General features: G+C 47.7%; 1 pseudogene; it reads right to left on the bottom strand.

The window, feature by feature from the left end:
• LOC141235438 (uncharacterized) overlaps nt 1-16214 on the bottom strand; it is a 64535-nt pseudogene extending 48321 nt beyond the window's left edge.
• Nucleotides 16215-16765: the final 551 nt, after the last annotated feature.

The following is a 16765-nucleotide window of genomic DNA, read 5'->3' as shown; positions in this document are numbered from 1 at the left end:
GTATACAAGGCAAGCGAATGAAGAAAGTCACCAGTCCATCCTGTAGCCGTATTCAAGGCAAGCGAATGAAGGAAGTCACCAGTCCATCCTGTAGCCGTATACAAGGCAAGCGAATGAAGAAAGTCACCAGTCCATCCTGTAGCCGTATACAAGGCAAGCGAATGAAGAAACGCACCAGTCCATCCTGTAGCCGTATACAAGGCAAGCGAATGAAGAAAGCCACCAGTCCATCCTGTAGCCGTATACAAGACAAGCGAATGAAGAAAGTCACCAGTCCATCCTGTAGCCGTATACAAGGCAAGCGAATGAAGAAAGCCACCAGTCCATCCTGTAGCCGTATACAAGACAAGCGAATGAAGAAAGTCACCAGTCCATCCTGTAGCCGTATACAAGGCAAGCGAATGAAGAAAGCCACCAGTCCATCCTGTAGCCATATACAAGGCAAGAGAATGAAGAAAGGCACCAGTCCATCCTGTAGCCATATACAAGGCAAGCGAATGAAGAAAGCCACAAATCCATCCTGTAGCCGTATACAAGGCAAGCGAATGAAGAAAGTCACCAGTCCATCCTGTAGCCGTATACAAGGCAAGCGAATTAAGAAAGTCACCAGTCCATCCTGTAGCCGTATTCAAGGCAAGCGAATGAAGGAAGTCACCAGTCCATCCTGTAGCCGTATACAAGGCAAGCGAATGAAGAAAGTCACCAGTCCATCCTGTAGCCGTATACAAGGCAAGCGAATGAAGAAAGGCACCAGTCCATCCTGTAGCCGTATACAAGGCAAGCGAATGAAGAAAGCCACCAGTCCATCCTGTAGCCGTATACAAGACAAGCGAATGAAGAAAGTCACCAGTCCATCCTGTAGCCGTATACAAGGCAAGCGAATGAAGAAAGCCACCAGTCCATCCTGTAGCCGTATAAAAGGCAAGCGAATGAAGAAAGTCACCAGTCCATCCTGTAGCCGTATACAAGGCAAGCAAATGAAGAAAGTCACCAGTCCATCCTGTAGCCGTATACAAGGCAAGCGAATGAAGAAAGGCACCAGTCCATCCTGTAGCCGTATACAAGGCAAGCGAATGAAGAAAGCCACCAGTCCATCCTGTAGCCGTATACAAGGCAAGCGAATGAAGAGAGGCACCAGTCCATCCTGCAGCCGTATACAAGGCAAGCGAATGAAGAAAGCCACCAGTCCATCCTGTAGCCGTATACAAGGCAAGCGAATGAAGAAAGGCACCAGTCCATCCTGTAGCCGTATACAAGGCAAGCGAATGAAGAAAGGCACCAGTCCATCCTGTAGCCGTATACAAGGCAAGCGAATGAAGAAAGGCACCAGTCCATCCTGTAGCCGTATTCAAGGCAAGCGAACAATCAACCTAAAACGAAAAGGGTTAAACACTTCCTGGGGGCCTGCAATATTCAGATATAGCTCAGGATAGTTGTGTCCACTGGGCCGTGGGCTAGGCAGTAAAGGATATGACCCCAACAGTCAATCGGGAAACTCTGATCGTATATATCTTTAATTATCCAGGTTCAAAGTTACTGATTTTGATGGTTCCTCGGCTCATTCAGATCAATCCAGCGGAGTGCGTCTTTCAGATGTTCAAAAAAGAAAGTCTCTCCCAGAGCCGCCGCTCTAAGTTTCGCAGGGTAAATCATGGAGTATGAGGTTTGCAGACTACGCAGAGTTCAGTTTACATCAAGAAACTGCGCCCTACGTTTTGAAATTTCAATGGGGTAATCCGGAAAAAAGAAATTCTTTGGCCGTTAATAGAGATGTCCCCTTTATCACGGGCGGCCTTAAGGGTGGCATCTCTGTCTTTGTAGTGCAGCAGCTTTATTAATACTGGACGTGGAGGGGACCCTGGTGACAGTGGCCGGGTTGGCACCCTGTGCGCCCTTTCCACAGCAAAGAAGGCAGACAGGCAATCAGCCCCAAACAACGTAACCATGTCTCAAAGTACTCATTCAGATTATTGCTCACAGTTTTTTCAGGGACACCCATCACTCTTATATTATTTTGCAGGAGTCTGTTCTCCAAATCATCAGTTTTAGGTAATAGGGTCATGATCGGCTGTCCATGTCTGTGGCTGTCCTGTGATATCTGAGACTGTTTATCCTCCAGATCACTGGTTCTGCCCTCTGCTGCTGTAGTGCGGTCGTTAACCTTTTGTAGCCCTTGCCTCATAAAACAAAGTTCCTCTTTAATCTCTCCCATCTGACTGTTAAGTGAGGCTAAAGCAGCTTCATACTGTGTTACAGCCACAAACACATCCTTTATCGTGGGGTCATTAATGTTCTGATCAGTATTATGGTGGGAAGCAGTGATTTCTGGCTGAGGCTGCCGGGCACGGGAACTTGCAGAGACCTTATCAGCAGTGTTATTGAATTCCTCTGAAAGCACAGAGAATGGATTAGACACCTCAATGATTTGTGTCTGTGCCTCATTGTCAGTGCAGGCTCCTGTGTCTGAAGCTCTAACACATCCAGCCAGCCTCAGTGCTGTGCCTGCAGCCACTGACTTCCCTGTTCTGTTACCTGCTGCAGAGGAGCCTGCGCCATCTTGGGTGCCTCCATTCCCTCCTGCTCCCCGTCGTCTCGCTGCTGCTCCTCTGGCCATGATGGCTCCTCCTATGCACACCGGTAAGTGCTATGACATGTATAAAAGGGGTAATACCGCTTTTTATTACGTTAGGGGACCAATGGATCCTCCGGCAGGCTAGTTATCCCAGGGGCTCTCCTAGCACACTTCCACTCACATGTCCGGCCACGCCCCATGGATGTAATTTTTACACATGGACTAATTAAACGCATGTTTTTACTTGGAGCTGGATACCACATCTTCTTTGGCTATTCATCACGTTTTGATCAGCACCTTCTCCCGAGCTCCAATCATGAACCACACAGGTGAGTTGGATTTACTTTATCTCTTATCAGTAATCATGTCCACAGTATGTCTACCAGCATGATAGGAAACCTTAGAAGACTGCAATAGCACTGAAGACACATTAACCACTTAAGGACCGAGCCACTTTGTATGTTAATGACCCGGCCTCATTTTACAATTCTGACCGGCGTCACTTTATGTGGTAATAACTCTGGAGCTTCCGCACATCCCAGCGATTCTGAGAATGTTTTTCGTGACACATTGCTCTTCATGTTAGTGGTAAATTTTGGTCGTTATTATTTGCATTTATGAAAATATCAAAAATTTCACCCAAAAAAATTGAGAGTTTTGCAATTTTCCAACATTGAATTTTTATGCCTTTAAACCAGATATTTATTAACTATTTTTGGTGGTAAAACTAACATTTACTACATGTCTACTTTACATCAGAGTCATTTTTAAAACAAATATATTTTTTGTTACGAAATTAGAGGGTTAGAAATTTATCAGAAGTTTCTCATTTTTACAAGAATATTTACAAAACCTATTTTTTAGGGACCACATCATGTTTGACTTTGAGGGGCCTGTGTGACAGAAAATACCCAAAAGTGACACGATTTGAGAAACTGCACCAATCAAAATTGCTCAAAACCACATTCAAGAAGTTTATTAACCCTTTAGGTGCTTTACAGGAATTAAAGCAATGTGGAAGAGAAAAATGAAAAATTATTTTTTTCCCACAAAAATGTTGCTTTAGCCCCAGATTTTGCATTTTTACAAGAATGAAAGGAGAAAATGCATCATACAATTTGATGTGCACTTTCTCCTGAGTACACTGATACCCCATATGTGGGGGAAAACCTACTGTTTGGGTGCATGGCAGGGCTCAGAAGGGAAGGAGCGCCATTTGACTTTTGGAGTACAAAATCGTCTAAATAGATAGCGGACGCCATGTCACGTTTGCAGAGCCCCTGATGTGCCTAAACAGTGGAAACCCCCCACAACTGACCCCATTTTGGAAACTACAACGCTCAAGGAATTTATCTAAAGGTATGGTGAACATTTTAAAACCACAGGTGTTTCACAAAATTTTAAGAAATTGGACTGTGAAAATTAAAAATTATGTTTTTTCTCCAAAAATGTTGTTTTAGCCACGAATTTTTCATTTTCACAAAGAAATCATCCAGGGGTGCAGTGATCATATTGACTCCATATGTGTTTCACAAAATGTTATACCATTGAACGGAGAAGAACAAAAATGACATATTTACCACTAAAATGTTGTTTTAGCCCCAGATTTTACATTTTCACAAGGGGAAATGGGCAAACATGACCACATAATTTGTTATACAATTTCTGCTAAACGGGGCAATACCCCATATGTGTCTGTACTGTACTGCTTAGCCACATGGTGAGACTCGGGAGGGAAGGAGCAATATTTGACTCTTGGAGAACAAATTTTCATAGAATAATTTGCAGACTCCATATACAGAGCCCCTAAGTGGCAGAAGAGCAGAATCCCCCCTCAAGTGACCCTATTTTGAAAATTATAACCCTTTAAGAATTTATCTACTATTGTAGTGATGAATTTGACTCCATGAATGTTTTCCAGAAACTATCAGCAATGAATGTTGCCAAGTGAAAATGCAAATATGCCATTATAGTGCCTGGTACATTGTAGTGTCTGGTACATTGTAGTGCCTGGTACATTGTAGTGACTGGTACATTGTAGTGACTGGTACATTGTAGTGACTGGTACATTGTAGTGACTGGTACATTATAGTGCCTGGTACATTATAGTGCCTGGTACATTGTAGTGACTGGTACATTGTAGTGACTGGTACATTATAGTGCCTGGTACATTGTAGTGCCTGGTACATTGTAGTGCCTGGTACATTGTAGTGTCTGGTACATTGTAGTGCCTGGTACATTGCAGTGTCTGGTACATTGTAGTGCCTGGTACATTGTAGTGACTGGTACATTGTAGTGACTGGTACATTGTCGTGCCCGGTACTTTGTAGCGCTCAGTACTTTGTAGCGCCCAGTACATTATGCCCGGCTCGTGCTTATGGAGTCACACACCCTGGAAATTAAGTGGGCTCTTCTATCTACATTAATGACAAACATGTGGACGCTAACAGCGGTTTTGGCACACTGTGGGGCCTAGGAGGAGGGGGGTATTTGGATTTGGGAGCGCAGATTTTGCTGGATTTCTTTTAGTGGGAGCCACGTCACTTTTCCAGAGCCTTTGTTCTACCAGTAATATGGATGCCCCCTATACTTCTGTTAACAGATGATGAACCTGAGTAGGGACTTGTTTTTTGTGGGTTGAGTAGAAGCTTTTATTGGTGGCATTTTGGATCACATTTATCCTGTGCTCTACGCTGAGCACTTACATCGGGGCTTCAATCAATATTTACAAAATACGTGTTTCAGATGACACCTCCGAGGGATCCATTCATATAATGAGGCAGCAGAGTTACATTGGAGTCTGTGTTGGCTCTGATCAGCGGTGTCCTTTTTTTCAAAAGTGCACAAAGCTGTGGCGGACCGTGCTTTTATGCACGCTTAAAAAGACGGACACCGACGGATCACAGGTCAGACGGCGTCCACAATGTCTCCATCTGCCTCATTATAGGGAATCTGTCTGTCTGAATCACAAGCTCAATCATTTACATGGCAGCACGGGACTTGTGTAAGAACAATATGGAAGTAAAGGATGGAAGTAATATTAAAGCCAGTAATTATTATACACTGGACATTATTACACACCTGTGGAAACATCTACCGGAATCTCCTCCTTCCCGTCATTCACACACGGCTGATCCCCCCTCGTCATCGCTTCTTCTTCTGTCTCGTCCTCCTCTTTATTCTTAGTTGGATCTTCCTCCTGATATATCAGATGCAACAATCAGCACAATACAAGAAACCACCAAAATCTGTGACATCTATGACCTCGATCAGAAATGTTCCCCCATATACAGATCCGGTACAGGGCTCAGCACCGTCTACCTGATGACTCTCCGGGATGTTGTGATTCTCCTCTGGACAGTCCTGGGGATACAGAGGACGGGGACATCTCTCTGGTGGATTTCTTTCCATGAGTCCATCTGTAGGAAACACATAGTGACAGAATACAGTGACATGTAAAAGTTTGGGCACCAATGGTTAAAATTACTGTTATTGTGAACAAGCAAGTTGAAGATGAAATGATCTCTAAAAGGCCTAAAGTTAAAGATGACACATTTCCTTTGTATTTTAGGCAAATAATAAATAAATAATGCAAAAGTTTAGGCACCCTGCATGGTTAGTACCTAGTAGCGCCCCCTTTTGCAAGTATCACAGCTTGTAAACCCTTTTTTGGCCAAATTCTTATTTGAGGGATTTTCATCCTTTCTTCCTTTGAGAATTCTTCCAGTTCTGTGAGATTCTTGGGTCGTCTTGCCTCCTCTGCTATTTTGAGGTCTAGCCACAGATTTTCAAGATGTTCAGATCAGGGGACTGTGAGGGCCATTGTAAAACCTTCAGTTTGCGCCTTTTCAGGTCTTCTATTGTGGATTTTGACCTGTTTTTAGGATCATTATCCTTTTGTAGAAGCCATCTTCTTTTCACCTTCAGCTTTTTTACAGATGCTGTTATGTTTGCATCAAGAATTTGTTGAAATTTCATTGAACCCATTCTTCCCTCTACCCGTGAAATGTTCCCTGTGCCACTGACTGAAACAGAACCCCAAAGCATGATTGATCCACCCCCATGCTTAATAGTTGGCGAGATGTTCTTTTCCTAAAATTCTGTGCCCTTTTTCCTCCACACATACCTCTGATCATTTTCTATTTTACCCTCATCAGTCCACAGAACTTGCTTCCATAATGCATCAGGCTTGTTTAGATGTTCTTTTGTACTTCTGACACTGAATTTTATGGTGAGAATGCAGGAGAGGTTTTCTTCTGATGACTCTTCCATGACGGCCATATTTGTGCAGGTGTCTCTGAACAGTAGAACAATGTACCTCAACTCCAGAGTCTGCTAAATCTTTGTGAAAGTCTTTTGCAGTCAGCTGGGTGTTCTGATTTGCCTCTCTAGCAATCCTACGAGCAGCTCTCACTGAAATTTTGCTTGGTCTTCCAGACCTTATATTGACCTCCACTGTGCCTGGTAACTGCTATTTCTAAATTACATTTCTGAGGAAAGGGCAACTTGAAAACGCTTTGCTATCTTCTTATAGCCTTCTCCTGCTTTGTGGCCTCCACCATTTTCTGAGTACTTGGCAGCTGTTTAGAAGAACCCATGGCTGCTGGTTTTGGCACAATGTTAGAGGAGGCTGGGTTTTTATAAAGCTAAGAAATTGGCATCACCTGGTCTTTACTATCGATGATAGTGAACGAGTCATAACCCTAACAGGCTAAGTAAGGTCTGAGACCTTGGTTGAAGTCATCTGAGCACACAAATCTCCAAGGGCGCCCAAACTTTTACATCAGCCCATTTTCCTTTTAGTAGTTTTTAAACTGTAAAAAATGACAATATTTCTTATTTTTTCCTAAAATACAAAGGAAATGTGTCATCTTTAACTTTAGGCCATTTAGATCATTTCATCTTCAACTTGCTTAACTGTTCACAATAAGTCATTTTGACCAGGGGTGACCGAACTTTTACATGACACTGCAGATTGTGTCATGTGATGATGGGAGTAGTAGTAGCTGACCGCAGAACAGACATGATAGTCTCCCTCCTCACCCTGCTGATCGGCCCATATTGCAGTCGCCTCTTTTACTCCATGTATAACCTCAACCTTAATATCAATCAGATCTTCACCCTAAAAAGAACAATGTAAGATGAGCTCAGGTCCCATCACTTCATGGTCAGATGTTGTGGGGACTTCAGTGTCATCTACCTGATGATCCTCCGGGATGTTGTGATTCTCCTCTGGACAGTCCTGGGGATACAGAGGACGGGGACATCTCTCTGGTGGATTTCTCCTCCTGGATCCATCTGTGGAGACACACAGACTGAATACATGACCTGCCGTGTATCGGTCTATATATGAGACTCGTCTCTCAGAACCGGTAATTCTATATTTATGTATCAGGGACTAAATTACATTGTTGTGGTCCTCACCACCGGTACAGAGGTCCCAGCACATTGTGGGCCTCAAGTATGAAGTGATAATCAGCGAGGCCAAAGCCTAATGCTCTCTGCTCTGCACTCGGAGGATGAGGACCCTGAGGAGAGGGACAGAGAAGATCAGGGCTGTGGAGTTGGAGCCCATTTTGCTGGAGTCGATATAAAATGGACCGACTGACTCCTAAAATATATAATAAATTGGGTACAGTAGTTCAATGCAGTTTGTGGGAAATATTTTTTCATAAGAATTTGGGAAAGTTATGAAATGTCCTATAAATGTCCGTCCTATTCCTGATCTAAGGGTCTAGACTTTTAGATGAGATGAATCTGTGCTACAGTAAATTTATCACTTAAACATGAGCCGTGTATGAGGGAGTCGGAGTCATGGAAATTGAGGAGTCGGAGGTTTGGCTTACCGACTCCACAGCCCTGGAGAAGACCCTCGTCAGTCAGATGGAGGAGCCGTACTAAGAAACACAACTTCTCCAAGATTCATCTCCACCAGGGATGGAACCACAGAGGAGCTGGAGAAAGCTCCACACTTCTATCCATCGGTTCCTTTCCTAATTCGCCATTATGGAGATTGGGGGAAGGACGGTGACCATTTACCAGTGATTGTTTTTTTGAGAGCTCACAATGTCACTATGTGGATGTGGCCTCCCTCCTGGACAGGATCCTCTGGGATCACTAAGAGGAGAGAACCTGACATCCTCCTATTAAAAGATAAGTTACCGCTTTTTTATTCTTCTTTAAATAGAGATAAATCTCAACATCCGCCTCGATATAAACACTAAAATAGGCAGCAAGTGCAGCGTTTGTCTCTAAAGGAGGAAAAAAGGCACATGTACGGCTGACGGATGAAGTCACAGCGCCCGGAAGGACGGTGTTGTGGGGAGCACCCGGTACACAGCGGTTAGTGCCCATCAATGTGTAGAAAGGACAACTAGAGAGCAGGCACCGGGGTCATGGGCGCTTACTGATGCACACGGGGAGCCAAGGAGAGATTGTCTGGTCAGACTCCACAGAAAAGCTCCATAATACATATTCTTCTGAACAAACATCCCTGTAAGGGAGACTTACACTTATTATTACCACCCTTGTGCTGCCCGATGTTCCTGCAGGGCCAACACCTGCGTCATCATCCCACTTATATCGTTCTGATCAGACCCCATGAAGAGGAGGAGCGGACCACCTGACATTTTGCCATCGTTGAGTCCTTGAGGCGAGAACACCCCGTCCCGCGCATTCTGATGTCATGTGATAACGCTCTTTAACCCCTTGCTGATATCTGGTGTTCATGCATGGAGCATGCCAGGTGCACGTATGTGGAGAGAGCTCCAATTGCTGCCATTTAACCACTTCACTGCTGCTGACAGCCTGACAGTGCCATTTAAAGGGAACCCGTTATGTAAAACAATGCTATTAACCTGCAGACATCAGGCTAATCTACAGGTTAATAGCATTTTGAACCTGCTTGGCGCCCACATTTACAGCCACGCTGCCGGTAGGAAATGAACCTTATTCCACTCCCCAGTGTTTGGCTTCGGTCATAGAGTTTGGGTCGGAGCAGCTACAGTCACTGCTCAGTGTAAAGAGAGCGGCAGCACTTACCGCACCCCGGCACTGACTGACAGCCGGCTCAGCATTAGAGCTGGCAGTCAGTCAGTGCCGGGGGTGCGGATTCAGCCGCTGCTCACTGTATACTGAGGAGAGACTGAATCCGCGCCCCCAGGTACTGACTGATAGCCAGCTCAAATGTTGACCCGGCTGTCAGTCAGTGCCGGGGGCGCGGTAACATAAGCTGCTCTCTATACACTCAACAGTGACTGTAGCTGCGCCGGCCGAAACTATGACTGGAAACCGAACACTGCTAGGGAACATCTGCAGGTTAATAGTGTTATTTTACATGACAGGTTCCCTTTATGTGGTTGGGTGTCCCATTCTTCTGCCAATCAGTCAATAAATCGGAGGATCCCAACAACGGTTTGCCATGACTACCAGCGGCCTGCAGAAGACCCCCGTCTCTGCCTCCATGGGTTTCCTATGAAGCCCGGTATGAATAGGATTGTAGCATCGGCGTCTCTACCAGTTACCTGTTGTGCCCGCCAGTTTGCCTACCTGGAGCACCCGTCTGGCTATCAGCCGAATCAGCCTGCTTGTCTACAAGTCAGCCTGCCTGCTGTGCTCATCCGCTGTACCGGTCAGTTCCTGCCATCTGACCCGTGGGAATCACCTGCTCTCATACAAGGTCGGTCCCAGAGTGGCACCTGGTCCCTCTGCTCGGTCCCTCCCTGGTTCACGGAGTCGACTGAGCCGCTGTGCGACCTTAGTCACGCTCCTCTGGTCCCTCCTTGCACCACAGCACAAAGGTTCCACCACCCGGATCCGCAACAAGGATCTTAGGTTGAAGTCGCCATTATTTTTGCTTTGTCTCCCAAAATGAGAAGAATTTTATTTATTTTTTTTTTAAAAAAAAACAAACATATTTGGCATTTTCACTTCAGGATTTATCCCACACAGTAAACGCCATAAGGAAAAAAACATCAAAACCTCAAAAACACCTCCCCAAAACTGCAATAAAAATACAAAGATCAAAAAGTCACAGATACCCCTAAAATGGTACCAATAAAAAGGTCAGCGGCCATTCAAGAAGAGAAGCCCTCACACAGCTCCGATAAAGGAAGATAGTGATGGGTGTCAGCAGGGCCGGCTCCAGGTTTTTCTGGGCCCCGGGCGAAAGAGTCTCAGTGGCCCCTTTAACACATACCACGATTCATGATGCACAGATACCGCAGAGAAATATATATATATATATATATATATATATATATATATATATATAGTACAATGCAAAGATTTCACTTCTTACATTACATGAGTGATATCTATTGTAAATTCCACAATAGCTCAGAAACCAGCGAATCGCTCCACACAGTATACTGGCCCCCATATAAAGCTCCATACGGAATACTGGCCCCCATATAAGGCCCCATGGAGGATGTCACCCCCTTCTCTTTATAATGCCCCATGCAGGATGTCACCCCCCCCTCTCTTTACAATGCCCCATACAGGATGTCACCCCCCCTCTCTTTATAATGCCCCATGCAGGATGTCACCCCTCCCCTCTCTTTATAATGCTCCATGCAGGATGTCACCCCCCCTCTCTTTACAATGCCCATGCAGGATGTCACCCCTCCCCTCTCTTTATAATGCCCCATGCAGGATGTCACCCCTCCCCTCTCTTTATAATGCCCCATACAGGATGTCACCCCCCCTCTCTTTATAATGCCACATGCAGGATGTCACCCCCCCTCTCTTTATAATGCCCCATGCAGGATGTCATCCCCCCCTCTCTTTATAATGCCCCATGCAAGATGTCACCCCCCCATATTATGCCCCATGCAGGATGTCACCCCCCTCCCCATATTATGCCCCATGTCTCCATACATTAAAAAAAAAAAAAATCAAATACTCACCTCCCTCCTCCAGCCGCTGCTCGGGTCCGGACTCCAGCGTGGCCGGCGTCGTCCCTCTCTGCGCTGCCTGTGACGGCTCAGGGGAGCGCCCGGTGGAAAGACGTCACCGTACCCTCTGACCTGAGACGTCACAGGAAGCGCACAGCAGGAAGACGGCGGATCTGCGGAGGCACGGGGAGAGGTAATTATCCGGCTGCCGGGGCCCTGAGCAAGCGGCGGAGAAGGGTGGGCACTGACACCGCTCTCCTCCGCCCATGGCCCAGCGGGGTGCGCGACCGCCAGTGGGCCCCCCTGCCTGCTCAGGGCCCCAGCACTTGCCCGGGTGCTGACGCCGGCCCTGGGTGTCAGGAACAGTTCTGAATATTTAACCCATAAAATATATTCTAAAAAAAAAAAAATGGAAGTTTGGAATCACCGTAACTGTAATGACCTGGAAATTCACAGCGAGGTCACAAAACCCAAAACATAAATGTGGAATAGGATTTTTGTTTTCTTTTTATTAACTGTTTGGCCTCATCTGGAATTTTTCCTGTTTTTCAGCACATTATATGGTAAAATGTCATGTAAAAAACAGAAGAGCTCAAACATCTGTGGATGGAAAAATATAAATATTATGGCCTATAGAAGAAGGGGAGGAAAAAAATGGAAATTTGCCCTATCAGGATGGGTTTGAAACTTTGACATTGACTCCTAGGATTTCTGAATCCTGTAGATGGCGCTAGAGACCATGTTCTCTGCATCTGGCAAAAGGAAATTTGCATATCTTATTTCCCATGGGGCATTACATGGCCTATAACTCTCCGTACTCAGAATCTCCGCTGTCCTCCAGGAGACACATTCCCCCTATAGAGAGGAGTGCGCGGTGATGAGACCGTCTCCTCCAGTGCGGAAAGTTCTGTGCTTCTCCGCCTGCAGAGCGAGTGGTGAATAGACGCGGGGGCCGGAGAACTGCTGGAGCCTCCATGTCCGGCTCTGGGGGGTGATCGGCTCCACCACGCTCCATCTTCATGTCAGGACTCGTGTTTCGGGGTCTGAGGGACGGTCCGGTGCCGATATTTATCCAGGACTTTGTGCTCAGTACGGAGAAAGTGATTTGTCACAAAGAAGAAGAATGAACGGAGGAGACCAAGGAAGGTCACACAAGTGTCAGCCAAGAGGGAGGAGCCGGACGCCCGACCACGACTGATGACGACATTGAGCCGGCACCGATTCTGAGGGACAGACGAGCGACAGCGGATTAGGAGGAAAATCATCAGTAAATTAACCCCGACTCTGCTGAGTAACAATCCACGACAGACTCAGGTACCGAAAGATCTCACAGGAGAGAACGGACAGAAGCGCTGGGACATCTGCAGACAAAATGTGACCGATGCTCTAAGGAAGGTGAAAGATTCTGAAAGAAGCCGCCGAGGACGAAGACTCAAGACTGATGAAGACGACAGGGGAGAAACCGCGACTCACAGATCAGAAGAGAAGAATCAGGGAATGAAAGCTGTGAGAAAATGTAGAGAAAACCAGAGCAAGTCTGGAGAAAAATCATCTATTATAGGACGAGGCCGAGAGACGTCATCACATCCACCGGAGCCAACAAGAGTCTCCTCTCACCTGGTGATGTCAGAGGCCGGAGCTCCTCCATCATCACCTCCTGGTACCGATCCTGGTGTCCTTCTAGATACTCCCACTCCTCCATGGAGAGATAGACAGCGACGTCCTGACACCTTATAGGAACCTGACAACAACGACACCACCATCACCCAGAATCCTCCAGTGCTGTCCTGTATAATGTCCCAGCAGTCAGCTCTCCTGTCACCACCCAGAATCCTCCAGTGCTGTCCTGTACAATGTCCCAGCAGTCACCTCTCCGCTCATCACCCAGAATCCTCCAGTGCTGTCCTGTATAATGTCCGAGCAGTCACCTCTCCGCTCATCACCCAGAATCCTCCAGTGCTGTCCTGTATAATGTCCCAGCAGTCACCTCTCCGCTCATCACCCAGAATCCTCCAGTGCTGTCCTGTATAATGTCCCAGCAGTCACCTCTCCGCTCATCACCCAGAATCCTCCAGTGCTGTCCAGTATAATGTCCCAGCAGTCACCTCTCCGGTCATCACCCAGAATCCTCCAGTGCTGTCCTGTACAATGTCCCAGCAGTCACCTCTCCGCTCATCACCCAGAATCCTCCAGTGCTGTCCTGTATAATGTCCGAGCAGTCACCTCTCCGCTCATCACCCAGAATCCTCCAGTGCTGTCCTGTATAATGTCCCAGCAGTCACCTCTCCGCTCATCACCCAGAATCCTCCAGTGCTGTCCTGTATAATGTCCCAGCAGTCACCTCTCCGCTCATCACCCAGAATCCTCCAGTGCTGTCCTGTATAATGTCCCAGCAGTCACCTCTCCGCTCATCACCCAGAATCCTTCAGTGCTGTCCTGTATAATGTCCCAGCAGTCACCTCTCCGGTCATCACCCAGAATCCTTCAGTGCTGTCCTGTATAATGTCCCAGCAGTCACCTCTCCGGTCATCACCCAGAATCCTCCAGTGCTGTCCTGTATAATGTCCCAGCAGTCACCTCTCCGGTCATCACCCAGAATCCTTCAGTGCTGTCCTGTATAATGTCCCAGCAGTCACCTCTCCGCTCATCACCCAGAATCCTCCAGTGCTGTCCTGTATAATGTCCCAGCAGTCACCTCTCCAGTCATCACCCAGAATCCTCCAGTGCTGTCCTGTATAATGTCCGAGCAGTCACCTCTCCGGTCATCACCCAGAATCCTCCAGTGCTGTCCTGTATAATGTCCCAGCAGTCACCTCTCCACTCATCACCCAGAATCCTCCAGTGCTGTCCTGTATAATGTCCCAGCAGTCACCTCTCCGGTCATCACCCAGAATCCTCCAGTGCTGTCCTGTATAATGTTCCAACAGTCACCTCTCCGCTCATCACCCAGAATCCTCCAGTGCTGTCCTGTATAATGTCCCAGCAGTCACCTCTCCGCTCATCACCCAGAATCCTCCAGTGCTGTCCTGTATAATGTCCCAGCAGTCACCTCTCCGCTCATCACCCAGAATCCCCCAGTGCTGTCCTGTATAATGTCCCAGCAGTCACCTCTCCGCTCATCACCCAGAATCCTCCAGTGCTGTCCTGTATAATGTCCCAGCAGTCACCTCTCCGGTCATCACCCAGAATCCTCCAGTGCTGTCCTGTATAATGTTCCAACAGTCACCTCTCCGGTCATCACCCAGAATCCTCCAGTGCTGTCCTGTATAATGTCCCAGCAGTCACCTCTCCGGTCATCACCCAGAATCCTCCAGTGCTGTCCTGTATAATGTTCCAACAGTCACCTCTCCGCTCATCACCCAGAATCCTCCAGTGCTGTCCTGTATAATGTCCCAGCAGTCACCTCTCCGCTCATCACCCAGAATCCTCCAGTACTGTCCTGTATAATGTCCCAGCAGTCACCTCTCCGGTCATCACCCAGAATCCTCCAGTGCTGTCCTGTATAATGTCCCAGCAGTCACCTCTCCAGTCATCACCCAGAATCCTCCAGTGCTGTCCTGTATAATGTCCCAGCAGTCACCTCTCCACTCATCCCCCAGAATCCTCCAGTGCTGTCCTGTATAATGTCCCAGCAGTCTCCTCTCTGCTCATCACCCAGAATCCTCCAGTGCTGTCCTGTATAATGTCCCAGCAGTCACCTCTCTGCTCATCACCCAGAATCCTCCAGTGCTGTCCTGTATAATGTCCCAGCAGTCACCTCTCCACTCATCACCCAGAATCCTCCAGTGCTGTCCTGTATAATGTCCCAGCAGTCACCTCTCCTGTCATCACCCAGAATCCTCCAGTGCTGCCCTGTATAATGTCCCAGCAGTCACCTCTCCGGTCATCACCCAGAATCCTCCAGTGCTGTCCTGTATAATGTCCCAGCAGTCACCTCTCCGGTCATCACCCAGAATCCTCCAGTGCTGTCCTGTATAATGTCCCAGCAGTCACCTCTCCAGTCATCACCCAGAATCCTCCAGTGCTGTCCTGTATAATGTCCCAGCAGTCACCTCTCGGGTCATTACCCAGAATCCTCCAGTGCTGTCCTGTATAATGTCCCAGCAGTCACCTCTCCGCTCAGCAGCTCAATCATCTTGTTGCTGAGCTCTAGGATCTTCTTCTTCTTCCTCTCATGTATCGGGGGGTGCGGGGGAGGCTCTGTGATGGGGTCCGGGCTCCGCCCTCCTGACTCCTGGAGATGGATGATGGGAGTCACACCCTCCCCTGGTGTCTTCCTCACTATTGTGTAATCCTGTGTATGGAGAGAGACACTTAGGGAGAAGAATTCCTTCCCGACTCCAGATCTGACAATCAGTAGAAATCCCGGGATCAATAACCGTCTCCAGTAATCTAGGGCCATAACCTGGAATATTATTACACTCAGGACAGACATCCAGGCCCCTCTACAGCTCTTATAGGGAATCCCCATGACAACTCCTCCTGGCAGAGAGCTGCACACAATCACTGCTCTTACAGTAAAGAATCCTTCTCTTCCTCCTCTGGATTTCCTCTTCCCGATGTCGGACTTGTTACATAACACAATAAAGCTGATAGAAATGTAGAGGAGTTACCTCTCTGCTCAGCAGGGAGATGATCTCCAGGGTGAAGTGTAATAATCTTCTGGTGGTCTCGTCCTCGTCCATCCTCGGGGGGTCATTCAGGAGAAGGAGGGATGAACACTGGATCAGCTGGAGGGATCTCGTCCTGCCGGCGCCTTCATGATAAACGAGAAGATGGAGATCACAGGGACGATATAACGACAATCACTGAATTCTGCCCCAAATATCCGACATTTATCAGGAAGAATCTGGAGGAAAAGCCACAAACTCCACCGCGGCCTCCTCCGCCGACCTGACCGTTCATTATCAGCCTCGTAGGAGGACAGTCACTGTGGTAACCACACCGCCAGCAGAGGTCGGTCACCGTGGTAACTACACCTCCAGCAGGGGACGGTCAGTGTGGTAACTACACCTCCAGTGGGGGCGGTCACCATGGTAACTACACCTCCAGCGGAGGACGGTCACCGTGGTAACTCCACTTCCAGCGGGGGCGGTCACCGTGGTAACTCCACCTCCAGCGGGGGACGGTCACCGTGGTAACTCCACCTCCAGCGGGGGACGGTCACCGTGGTAACTCCACCTCCAGCGGGGGACGGTCACCGTGGTAACTCCACCTCCAGCGGAGGACGGTCACCGTGGTAACTCCACCTCCAGCGGAGGACGGCCACCGTGGTAACTACACCGCCAGCGGAGGACGG

The sequence above is a fragment of the Phyllobates terribilis genome, unplaced genomic scaffold, assembly GCF_046119375.1.
Source record: "Phyllobates terribilis strain yellow unplaced genomic scaffold, ASM4611937v1 Scaffold_665__1_contigs__length_859303, whole genome shotgun sequence".
Lineage (NCBI taxonomy): Eukaryota > Metazoa > Chordata > Amphibia > Anura > Dendrobatidae > Phyllobates > Phyllobates terribilis.
This window is presented reverse-complemented; position numbering and strand designations above follow the sequence as displayed.